Below are 13269 nucleotides of genomic sequence, written 5' to 3'. Positions count from 1 at the left end.
CTGTTGGATGCGTTTTGCCATCCATTCAGACATTGAGAAATCATGTTGACTTGCTGAGTCAACATTTTTCTCTGAGCCAATATGGCATTCAGAGCATCAATTTCAAGAACTCCATTCCTTTGAGGCGTCCCATTATTCACGGAATTCCTCTCAGAAGTGTACATGAACTGGTTATTTGCAACCATGTCAATAAGTTCTTGAGCCTCTGCAGGCATTTTCTTTAAGTGAATGGATCCACCTACAGAATGGTCCAATGACATCTTAGAGAACTCAGATAGACCATAATAGAATATATCTATCATGGTCCATTCTGAAAACATGTCAGAAGGACATCTTTTGGTCATCTGCTTGTATCTTTCCCAAGCTTCATAGAGGGATTCACCATCTTTTTGTTTGAAGGTCTGAACATCCACTCTAAGCTTGCTCAGCTTTTGAGGAGGAAAGAACTTAGCCAAGAAAGCCGTGACCAGCTTATCCCAGGAGTCCAGGCTATCTTTAGGTTGAGAGTCCAACCATGCTCTAGCTCTGTCTCTTACAGCAAAAAGGAAAAGCATGAGCTGTAGACTTCAGGATCTACTCCATTAGTCTTAACAGTCTCACAGATCTGTAAGAACTCAGTTAAGAACTGGTAAGGATCTTCTGATGGAAGTCCATGAAACTTGCAGTTCTGTTGCATTAGAGCAACTAATTGAGGTTTTAGCTCAAAATTTTTTGCTCTTATGGTAGGAATTGAGATGCTTCTTCCGTCAAACTTGGACGTAGGTGTGGTATAATCACCAAGCATCCTTCTTGCATTATTGTTGTTAGGTTCGGCTGCCATCTTCTTTTCTTGTTCAAAAATTTCAGCAAGGTTGTCTCTGGATTGTTGTAATTTAGCTTCTCTTAGTTTCCTCCTCAGAGTCCTTTCAGGTTCTGGATCAGCTTCAACAAGAATGCCTTTTTCCTTGTTCCTGCTCATATGAAGGAGAAGAGAACAGAAAAAGAAGTGGAATCCTCTATATCACAGTTCAGAAGATCTAGCTACTTTTAGGGATGTTTTCATTAGTTTTTATGCTAATTTCACATTTTTGGATTTTACTATGATTTTGTGTGTTTTTTTGTGATTTCAGGTAATTTCTGGCTGAAATTGAGGGACCTGAGCAAAAATCCTTATAAAAGGCTGACAAAGGACTGCTGATGCTGTTGGATTCTGACCTCCCTGCACTCGAAATGGATTTTCTGGAGCTACAGAACTCCAAATGGCGCGCTCTCAACGGCGTTAGAAAGTAGACATTCAGAGCTTTCCAACAATATATAATAGTTCATACTTTATTCGAGATTAGATGACATAAACTGGCGCTCAACGCCAGTTCCATGCTGCATTCTGGAGTCAAACGCCAGAAACACGTCACGAACTAGAGTTGAACGCCAAAAACACGTTACAACTTGACGTTCAACTCCAAAAGAAGCCTCTTCATGTGTAAAGCTCAAGCCCATCCTAAGCACACACCAAGTGGGCCCCGGAAATGGATTTCTGCATCAATTACTTACTTCTGTAAACCCTAGTAGCTAGTCTAGTATAAATAAGACTATCTAATATTTGATTGGAAGGTCTTTTGACCATTCGGTCTTCTACTCACGTTTGGGGGCTGGCCATTCGGCCATGACTAAACCTTCATCACTTATGTATTTTCAATGGTGGAGTTTCTACACACCATAGATTAAGGGTGTGGAGCTCTGCTGTACCTTGAATTTTAATGCAATTACTACTATTTTCTATTCAATTCAGCTATTCCTATTATAAGATATTCGTTGCACTTCAACATGATGAATGTGATGATCCATGACACTCATCATCATTCTCACCTATGAACGCATGACTGACAACCACTTCCGTTCTTCCTCAGACCGGGTGCATATCTCTTGGATTCCTTATTCAAGATCTTCTTGGTATAAGCTAGATTGATGGTGGCATTCATGAGAATCCGGAAAGTCTAAACCTTGTCTGTGGTATTCCGAGTAGGATTCAGGGATTGAATGACTGTGACGAGCTTCAAACTCGCGATTGTTGGGCGTGATGACAAACACAAAAGAATCAAGGGATTCTATTCCAACATGATCGAGAACCGACAGATGATTAGCCGTGCCGTGACAGAGTATTTGGACCTTTTTCACTGAGAGGATGGGATGTAGCCATTGACAACGGTGATGCCCTACATACAGCTTGCCATGGAAAGGAGTAAGAAAGATTGAAGGAAGGCAGTAGGAAAGCAGAGATCCAACAGGGACAAGCATCTCCATACACTTATCTGAAATTCCCACCATTGAATTACATGAGTAACTCTATCTTTATTTTCTGCTTTATTTGCTATTCAAAAACTCCATAATATTTATTATCCGTCTAACTGAGATTCACAAGATGACCATAGCTTGCTTCATACCAACAATCTCCGTGGGATCGACCCTTACTCACATAAGGTATTACTTGGATGACCCAGTGCACTTGCTGGTTAGGTGTGCGGAGTTGTGACTAAGTGTGATTCACGTTTGAGAGCGATACCATGTTTTTGGCACCATTGTTGATGATCACAATTTTGTGCACTAAGTTTTTGGCACCGTTGCCGGGGACTGTTCGAGTTTGGACAACTGACGGTTCATCTTGTCGCTCAGATTAGGTAATTTTCTTTCTTTTTTATTTTCTTTTCAAAAAGTTTTCAAAAATATTTTTCAAAATTCTCCCTCTATTTTCGAAAAATCCTTCAGAGATTTTAAGAGTAAATTCTAGAGTTTCAAAATGGTATGCTGAAGCTTGGCTGGCCATCAAGCTTTAGACTAACTTGGTATGATTCCTGGGATTTTGATTGAGGACTTTGAATTTATTACTTCCTTTTTCATATATGTTTTTCGAAAAAAAATAAATAAAATAAAATCCAAAAAATAATAAAATTATAAAAAAATCAAAAAATTTTTGTGTTTCTTGTTTGAATCTTGTGTCATGTTTTAAGTTTGGTGTCAATTGCATATTCATCTTGCTCTTGCAATTTTCGAAATTAATGCATTCATAGTGTTCTTCATGATCTTCGAGTTATTCTTGGTAAGTCTTCTTGTTTGATCTTGATGTTTTCTTGTTTTGTGTCTTTTATTGTTTTTCATGTGCATTTTTGCATTCATAGTGTCTAAACATGAAAGATTTCTATGTTTGGTGTCTTGCATGTTTTCTTTGCATAAAAATTTTTTTCAAAAATATGTTCTTGATATTCATCATGATCTTCAAAATGTTCTTGGTGTTCATCTTGACCTTCATAGTGTTCTTGCATACATCATATATTTTGATCCAAAATTTTCATGTTTTGGGTCACGTTTGTGTTTTTCTCTCTCTTCATTAAAAATTCAAAAATAAAAAATTATCTTTTCCTTATTTTACTCCTAATTTTCGAAAATTTGAGCTGACTTAGTCAAAAAAATTTTAAAACTTAGCTATTTCTTATAAGTCAAGTCAAATTTTCAATTTTAAAAATCCTCTCTTTTCAAAACTTTTTCAAAAATCAAATCTTTTTCATTTTTATCTTATTATTTTCGAAAATTTAAAAATATTTTTCAAACATCTTTTTCTTAATTTTATCTTTATTTTCGAAAATTATGCTAAACAATTAATGTGATTGATTCAAAAATTTGAAGTTTGTTACTTTCTTGTTTAGAAAAGTTCAATCTTTAAATTCTAGAATCATATCTTTTAGTTTCTTGTTAGTCAAGTAATTAATTTTAATTTTAAAAATTAAATCTATCTTATCTTATCTTTTATATCATATCTTTTTCAAAAATTTGATTTTAAAATATCTTTTCTAACTTCTTATCTTCTTATCTTTTCAAATTTGATTTTCAAATCTTTTTCAACTAACTATTTGACTTTTTTATTTGTTTCTTATCTTTTTCAAAACCACCTAACAACTTTTCTCTCTCTAATTTTCGAAAATACCTCCCTCTTTTTCAAGAATTCTTTTTTTAATTAATTAATTATTTTAAATTTTAATTTTAATTTTATTTCTTATCTTTATTTTTGAAAATCATTTAACTCCTTTTCAAAATTTATTTTCGAAAATTTCTCCCTCTCTCAGCTTATTCTATTTATTAATTCTTTTACTAACACCTCTCTTCATCTCAAATCACTGCCCCTATCCTTACCCTTGTGTTTGGATTCTCCTTCCTTTATTCCTTTCTTTTTCTACTAATAATAAGGAACCTCTTTACTGTGACATAGAGGATTCCTCTTCTTTTTCTGTTCTCTTCTCTTTCATATGAGCAGGAACAAGGAAAAAGGCATTCTTGTTGAAGCTGATCCAGAACCTGAAAGGACTCTGAAGAGAAAACTAAGAGAAGCTAAATTACAACAATCTAGAGACAACCTTGCTGAAATTTTCGAACAAGAAAAGGAGATGGCAGCCGAACCTAACAACAATAATGCAAGAAGGATGCTTGGTGATTATACCACACCTACGTCCAAGTTTGATGGAAGAAGCATCTCAATTCCTACCATAGGAGCAAACAATTTTGAGCTGAAACCTCAATTAGTTGCTCTAATGCAACAGAACTGCAAGTTTCATGAACTTCCATCAGAAGATTCTTTACCAGTTCTTAACTGAGTTCTTGTAGATCTGTGAGACTGTTAAGACTAATGGAGTAGATCCTGAAGTCTACAGGCTCATGCTTTTCCCTTTTGCTATAAGAGACAGAGCTAGAACATGATTGGACTCTCAACCTAAAGATAGCCTGGACTCCTAGGATAAGCTGGTCACGGCCTTCTTGGCTAAATTCTTTTCTCCTCAAAAGCTAAGCAAGCTTAGAGCGGATGTTCAGACTTTCAAACAAAAAGATGGTGAATCCCTCTATGAAGCTTGGGAATGATACAAGCAGATGACGAAAAGATGTCCTTCTGACATGTTTTCAAAATGGATGGTGGACGAAATTGTGATCCTCTTTGTATTTGCATGAGAATTAAAAATTGGCTCTATTGGAATTTATGATCACAACTTCATTCAACTTTACCAGCAAGTGTACTGGGTCATCCAAGTAATACCTTACATGAGTAAGGGTCGATCCCACAGAAATTGTTGGTATGAAGCAAGCTATGGTCATCTTGTAAATCTCAGTTAGGCAGATTAAATGGTTATGGGTTTCGAAAATTAATAATAAATAGAAAATAAAATAGGATAGAAATACTTATGTAAATCAATAGTGGGAATTTCAGATAGGCATATGGAGATACTGTGCTCCTCTCGAATCTCTATTTTCTTATTACATTCATCCAATCCTTCCTACTCCTTTCCATGGCAAGCTGTATGTAGGGCATCACCATCATCAATTGCTACTTTTAATCCTCTCGGGAAAATGGTCCTATGCGCTGTCACTGCACGGCTAATCGTCTGGAGGCATCACCCTTGTTGATAGCTACATCCCATCCTCTCAGTGAAAATGGTCCAAATGCTCTGTCACAGCACGGCTAATCATCTGTCGGTTCTCAATCAGGTTGGAGTAGAATCCCTTGATTCTTTTGCGTTTGTCATCATGCCCAGCCTTTAGGAGTTTGAAGCTCGTCACAGTCATTCAATACCGGAATCCTACTCGGAATACCACAGACAAGGTTAGACTTTTTGGATTCCCGGGATTCTACTCGGAATACCACAGACAAGGTTAGACTTTCCGGATCCCCATGAATGCCGCCATCTATCTAGCTTATACCACGAAGATTCTATTGGGGAATCTAAGAGATATGCGCCCGGCCTAAAGTAGAACGGAAGTGGTTGTCAGTCACGCACGTTCATAGGTGAGAATGATGATGAGTGTCACGGATCATCACATTCATCAAGTTGAAGTGCAACGTATATCTTGGAATAAGAATAAAAGATAATTGAATAAAAAGTAATAGTAATTGTATTGAAACTTGAGGTACAGCAGAGCTCCACACCCTTAATCTATGGTGTGCAGAAACTCCACTGTTGAAAATACATAAGTGAAAGGTTCATGCATGGCCGAATGGCCAGCCCCCTAAATGATCAAAAGACCGAATGATCAAAGACTAGAACAGTCAAAGATTAAACTATCAAAAGATGTCTAATACAATAGTAACTTATCCTATTTATACTAGACTAGCTACTAGGGTTTACATGAGTAAGTAATTGATGCATAAATCCACTTCTGGTGCCCACTTGGTGTATGTTTGGGCTGAGCTTGATCTATCCACGAGCTGAGGCTTTTATTGGAGTTGAACTCCAAGTTATAGCGTATTTTGGGCGTTCAACTCCGGATCATGACGTGTTTCTGGCGTTTAACTCCAGACAGCAGCATGTACTTGGCGTTCAACGCCAAGTTACGTCGTCAATTTCCGAATAAAGTATGAACTATTATATATTGCTGGAAAGCTCTGGATGTCTAATTTCCAACGCCGTTGAGAGCGCGCCAATTGGAGTTCTGTAGCTCGAGAAAATCCATTTCGAGTGCAGGGAGGTCAGATTCCAACAGCATCAGCAGTCCTTTTGTCAGCCTTTTTCAGAGTTTTGCTCAAGTCCCTCAATTTCAGCCAGAAATTACCTGAAATCACAGAAAAATACATAAACTCATAGTAAAGTCCAGAAATGTGAATTTAACATAAAAACTAATGAAAACATCCCTAAAAGTAGCTTGAACTTACTAAAAACTACCTAAAAACAATGCCAAAAAGCGTATAAATTATCCGCTCATCACAACACCAAACTTAAATTGTTGCTTGTCCCCAAGCAACTAAAAATCAATTAGGATAAAAAGAAGAGAATATACTATAAATTTCAAAATATCAATGAATATTAATTATAATTAGATGAGCGGGACTTGTAGCTTTTTGCTTCTGAACAGTTTTGGCATCTCACTTTTTCCTTTGAAGTTTAGAATGATTGGCTTCTCTAGGAACTTAGAAATTCGGATAATGTTATTGACTTTCCTAGTTAAGCATGTTGATTCTTGAACACAGCTACTTATGAGTCTTGGCCGTGGCCCTAAGCATTTTGTTTTCCAGTATTACCACCAGATACACAAATGCCACAGACACATAACTGGGTGAACCTTTTCAGATTGTGACTCAGCTTTGCTAGAGTCCCCAGTTAGAGGTGTCCAGAGCTCTTAAGCACACTCTTTTTGCTTTGGATCACGACTTTAACCATTTAGTCTCAAGCTTTTCACTTGGACCTTCATGACACAAGCACATGGTTAGGGACAGCTTGATTTAGCCGCTTAGGCCTGGATTTTATTTCCTTGGGCCCTCCTATCCATTGATGCTCAAAGCCTTGGATCCTTTTTACCCTTGCCTTTTGGTTTTAAGGGCTATTGGCTTTTTCTGCTTGCTTTTTCTTTTTCTTTCTATTATTATTTTTTTTCGCCATTTCTCTTTTTTTTTCGCATGCTTTCTTTTTCACTGCTTTTTCTTGCTTCAAGAATCAATTTCATGATTTTTCAGATCATCAATAACATTTCTCTTTGTTCATCATTCTTTCAAGAGCCAACAGTTTTAACATTCATGAACAACAAGATAAAAAATATGCACTGTTCAAGCATTCATTCAGAAAACAAAAAGTATTGTCACCACATCAATATAATTAAACTAAATTCAAGGATAAATTCGAAATTCATGTACTTCTTGTTCTTTTGAATTAAAACATTTTTCATTTAAGAGAGGTGAAGGATTAATGGAATTTATTCATAGCTTTAGAACATAGTTACTAACTACTAATGATCATGAAGTAGAGACACAAAACATAGATAAACACAACATAAAAACCGAAAAGCAGAAAGAAATAAGAACAAGGAATGAATCCACCTTAGTGGCGTCTTCTTCTTAAAGGACCAACAATGTCCTTAAGCTCTTCTATGTCCCTTCCTTGCCTTTGTTGCCCCTCCCTCATTGCTCTTTGGTCTTCTCTTATTTCATGGAGAATGATGGAGTGCTCATGATGTTCCACCCTTAATTGTTCAACATTGTGGCTCAAATCTTCTAAGGAGGTGTTGAGTTGTTCCCAATAGTTGTTGGGAGGAAAGTGCATCCCTTGAGGCATCTCAGGGATTTCTTGATGATGAGCTTCCTCATGCATCTCTTGAGAACCGTGAGGGATCTCTCTTGCTTGCTCCATCCTCTTCTTGGTGATGGGCTTATCCTCTTCAATGGAGATGTCTCCTTCTATGATAACTCCAGCTGAGTAACATAGATGGCAAATAAGGTGAGGAAAAGCTAGTCTTGCCATGGTGGAGGGCTTTTCGGCTATTTTGTAGATTTCATTGGAGATGACCTCATGAACTTCTACTTCCTCTCCAATCATGATGCTATGAATCATGATGGCCCGATCCACAGTAACTTCAGATCGGTTGCTAGTGGGAATGATGGAGCGTTGAATGAACTCCAACCATCCTCTAGCCACAGGCTTGAGGTCCAGTCTTCTTAGTTGAACTGGCTTGCCTTTGGAGTCTCTTTTCCATTGAGCTCCTTCCACACATATGTCCATTAGGACTTGGTCCAACCTTTGATTAAAGTTGACCCTTCTAGTGTAGGGGCGTTCATCTTCTTGCATCATGGGCAAGTGGAATGCCAACCTCACATTTTCCGGACTAAAATCTAAGTATTTCCCCCGAACCATTGTGAGATAATTCTTTGGACTCGGGTTCATACTTTAATCATGGTTCCTAGTGATCCATGCATTGGCATAGAACTCTTGAACCATTAAGATTCCGACTTGTTGCATGGGGTTGGTTAGGACTTCCCAACCTCTTCTTCGGATTTCATGTCGGATCTCCGGGTACTCATTTTTCTTGAGCTTGAAAGGGACCTCAGGGATCACCTTCTTCTTTGCCACAACATCATAGAAGTGGTCTTGATGGCTCTTGGAGATGAATCTTTCCATCTCCCATGACTCGGAGGTGGAAGCTTGTGTCTTCCTTTTTCCTTTTCTAGAGGATTCTCCGGCCTTAGGTGCCATTGATGGTAATGGAAAAACAAAAAGCTTATGCTTTTACCACACCAAACTTAAAATATTGCTCGCCTCGAGCAAAAGAAGAAAGAAGAGAAGAAGAAGAAGAAGAAATTGGAGGAGAGTGACGGGAGATGGATTCGGCCAAGGTATGGAAGAGGGGGTAGTGTTGTGTGAAAATGAAGTAGAAAGGAAGGGTATATATAGGGAGAGGGGAGAGGGTAGGTGGTGCAAGAAATTGCAATCACACTTTTGCAATTCCGCACAACTAACCAGCAAGTGCACTGGGTCGTCCAAGTAATACCTTACGTGAGTAAGGGTCGATCCCACAGAGATTGTCGGCTTGAAGCAAGCTATGGTTATCTTGTAACTTTTAGTCAGGATATCAATAATTATCAGGGTTGATTGTAAAAAGCAAAAGAACATGAAATAAGTACTTGTTTTGCAGTAATGGAGAACAGGTTGAGGTTTTGGAGATGCTCTATCTTCTGAATCTCTGCTTTCCTACTGTCTTCTTCTTCAAGCACGCAAGGTTCCTTCCATGACATGCTGTATGTAGGGTTTCACCGTTGTCAATGGCTACCTCCCATCCTCTCAGTGAAAATGTTCAACGCACCCTGTCACGGCACGGCTAATCATCTGTCGGTTCTCAATCAGGTTGGAATAGAATCCAGTGATTTTTTTGCGTCTGTCACTAACGCCCAGCCTTCAGGAGTTTGAAGCTCGTCACAGTCATTCAATCCTTGAATCCTACTCAGAATACCACAGACAAGGTTTAGACCTTCCGGATTCTCTTGAATGCCGCCATCAATTCTAGCTTATACCACGAAGATTCTGATTAAGGAATCCAAGAGATATCTACTCAATCTAAGGTAGAACGGAGGTGGTTGTCAAGCACACGTTCATAGTTGAGAATGATGATGAGTGTCACGGATCATCACATTCATCAGGTTTAAGAACAAGTGATATCTTAGAATGGAAGCAAGCATGATTGAATGAAAAACAGTAGTAATTGCATTAATCCATCAAGACACAGCAGAGCTCCTCACCCACAACCATGGGGTTTAGAGACTCATACTGTAGAAGATACAATAAGAAACGTGTAAAGTCTCATGAGGTACAGATACAATGTCAAAAGGTTCTATTAATAGTGAACTTGTAACCTAGGGTATACAGAAATGAGTAAATGACGTAAAAATCCACTTCTGGGTCCACTTAGTGTGTGCATGGGCTGAGTATTGAAGCTTTCATGTGTAGAGACTTTTTCTGGAGTTAAACGCCAGCTTTTATGTCAGTTTGGGCGTTTAACTCCAATTTTTATGCCAGTTCCAGCGTTAAACGCTGGGAATTCTAAAGCTGATTTGCAACGCCGGTTTGGGCCATCAAATCTCGGGCAAAGTATGGACTATTATACATTGCTGGAAAGCCCAGGATGTCTACTTTTCAACGCCGTTGAGAGCGCGCCATTTGGGCTTCTGTAGCTCCGGAAAATCCACTTCGAGTGCAGGGAGGTCAGAATCCAACAGCATCTGCAGTCCTTTTCAGCCTCTGAATCAGATTTTTGCTCAGGACCCTCAATTTCAGCCAGAAAATACCTGAAATCACAGAAAAACACACAAACTCATAGTAAAGTCCAGAAAAGTGAATTTTAACTAAAAACTAATAAAAGTATACTAAAAACTAACTAAAATATACTAAAAACACACTGAAAACAATGCCAAAAAGCGTATAAATTATCCGTTCATCACAACACCAAACTTAAATTGTTGCTTGTCCCCAAGCAACTGAAAATCAAAATAGATTAAAAAGAAGAGAATATACTATAGACTCCAAAATACCAAAGAAACTTAGCTCCAATTAGATGAGCGGGACTATTAGCTTTTTGCTTCCGAACAGTTTTGGCATCTCGCTTTATCCTTTGAAGTTTAGAATGATTGGCATCCATAGAAACTCAGAACTCAGATAGTGTTATTGATTCTCCTAGTTAAGTATAATGATTCTTGAACATAGCTATTTTATGAGTCTTGGCTGTGGCCCAAAGCACTCTGTCTTCCAGTATTACCACCGGATACATACATGCCACAGACACATACTTGGGTGAACCTTTTCAGATTGTGACTCAGCTTTGCTAGAGTCCCCAATTAGAGGTGTCCAGGGTTCTTAAGCACACTCTTTTTGCCTTGAATCACAACTTTATTTCTTTCTTTTTCTTCTATTTTTTTCATTTTTTTTGAATCACTGCTTTTTCTTGCTTCAAGAATCAATTTGATGATTTTTCAGATCCTCAATAACAGTTCTCTTTTTCCTTCATTCTTTCAAGAGCCAACAATTTTAACATTCTTAAATCAACAAATTCAAAAGACATATGCACTGTTCAAGCATTCATTCAGAAAACAAAAAGTATTGTCACCACATCAAACTAATTCAACTAGTTTTAAAGATGAATTCGAAATCCTGTACTTCTTGTTCTTTTGTGATTAAAGCACTTTTCATTTAAGAGAGGTGATGGATTCATAGGACATTCATAGCTTTAAGACATGAACTTTAAATTTTATTAATCATGAATTAAGAACAATACTCAAAATAGATATAAGATGAGACTAGTAGGAATAGAAAACAAAAAATTTAAATAGGTTCCTAATGATAGAGGTTATCACAGAGTTAGGACTCAACAACCTTGATTTTGAGAAGTGGATGCTCCCTCAACTTGAGAGGAGAGCTTTTGGCGTTTCAACTCTTGAAGTTCACGCCCCTGCTTCTCTTGTTCCTTCAGCAATTTGCAGAGCATGCAGTTCTGATTCTGCTGTTCTTCCTTAAGTTGCTCCATAGTTTCTTGTAACTTGGTGATAGATGCTTCTAGGCTAGCCCGGTAGTCAATTTTAGGAAATTCAGGGAGGAACTTCTGCGCCCTCTTTTTGATAGAGTTGTCTTGCATTTGTCCTTCCATTTACTTTTTGGTGATTGGGTGTTCAATTGGAATGAATTCATCTACTCCCATCTTCACCCCAGCCTCTTTACAGAGCAAGGAGATCAAGCTTGGTAAGCCAATTTGGCTTCAGTGGAATTCTTATTTGCAATTGTGTAGATCTCACAAGCAATCAGATGATGAACCTCCACTTCTTTTCCAAGCATAATGCAATGGATCATCACTGCTCTCTTGATGGTGACCTCAAAACGGTTGCTAGTGGGCAATATGGAACGCCCAATAAAGTCTAGCCAGCCTCTTGCAATTGGTTTGAGGTCTCCCCTCTTGAGTTGGTTTGGGACACCTTTTGAATTGGTTATCCACTTAGTTCCAGGGAGGCAAATATCCTCTAGAACTTGATCCAACCCCTTATCTGCTCTCACCATTCTCCTATTAAAGGATTCAGGATCATCTTGCAGTTGAGGTAATTTGAAGACTTCTCTTATTTTGTCCAGATGGAAGTATATAACTTTCCCTCTGACCATGGTTCTGTAAGTATGGAAAGCAGTTCCAGTCATTCTCTGCTTATCTGTCAGCCACAGATTTGAGTAGAATTCCTGAACCATATTTCTTCCAACCTTTATCTCAGGATTGGTTAGAACTTCCCATCCTCTGTTTTGAATTTCTCTTGGATCCCCGGATATTCATCTTCTTTCAGATCGAAATTGACTTCCGGGATCACTGACCTCAGACCCATTATTTTGTGATAATGGTCTTCATGTTCTTTGGTTAAGAACTTCTCTTGATTCCAAAGATTCTTTGGATTATTCTCTTTCTTTCCTCTTAAATTGGTTTGTTTTCCCTTAGGAGCCATGATCTTGATGAATCTTGGCTGAGTGATCACGGAAAAGCACACTAAACTTAGAGGTTTGCTTGTCCTCAAGCAAAAGAAAGGAAATAGGAAAGAGAGGAGGAGAGCAAATTTGAATGGTGTGGGAAAATAGGGAGGCCGACCGTGTTTAAATAGGAGAAGGGGAGAGATTTTCGAAAATTTGAGGGAGATTTGGGAAGATATGGAAAAAAAATTGAGGAGATAATTGAGTTTTTGAAAGAGCTTTGGAAAGGATTTGAAATAGATTTGAAGAAGATTTTAATTTTTTGAAATTGGAAGGTGAATGATGAAAGATTGTAATGTGTTTATGCAGAAAAATATGAATCAAAACAAAAAAGTTTGAAAAAATTTGAAGTGGGAAACAAAATCTCCTCCCCCTGCCTTTCTGGTGTTAAACGCCCAGAATGGTATCCATTCTGGCGTTTAACGCCCATTTGTTGGCCAATTTGGGGGTTTAATGCCCAGCCAGGTACCCTGGCTGGCGTTAAACGCCAGAAATCCCTTTATCA

General features: G+C 38.0%; 2 non-coding genes across 2 annotated transcripts; one reads left to right on the top strand and one right to left on the bottom strand.

Moving 5' to 3' along the window:
• Positions 1 to 318: 318 nt before the first annotated feature.
• On the top strand, positions 319 to 422 carry LOC112804925 (small nucleolar RNA R71). The gene has a single exon (XR_003203541.1). It is a non-coding gene; the product is annotated as a small nucleolar RNA R71 (small nucleolar RNA).
• Positions 423 to 4812: 4390 nt separating this feature from the next.
• On the bottom strand, positions 4813 to 4916 carry LOC112804951 (small nucleolar RNA R71). Its single transcript, XR_003203567.1, has one exon. It is a non-coding gene; the product is annotated as a small nucleolar RNA R71 (small nucleolar RNA).
• Between the last annotated feature and the right edge of the window lie 8353 nt (positions 4917 to 13269).

Source organism: Arachis hypogaea, chromosome 5, assembly GCF_003086295.3.
Source record: "Arachis hypogaea cultivar Tifrunner chromosome 5, arahy.Tifrunner.gnm2.J5K5, whole genome shotgun sequence".
NCBI lineage: Eukaryota > Viridiplantae > Streptophyta > Magnoliopsida > Fabales > Fabaceae > Arachis > Arachis hypogaea.
The sequence above is the reverse complement of the archived record's forward strand: the minus strand, read 5'-3'. Positions and strand labels throughout refer to the sequence as shown.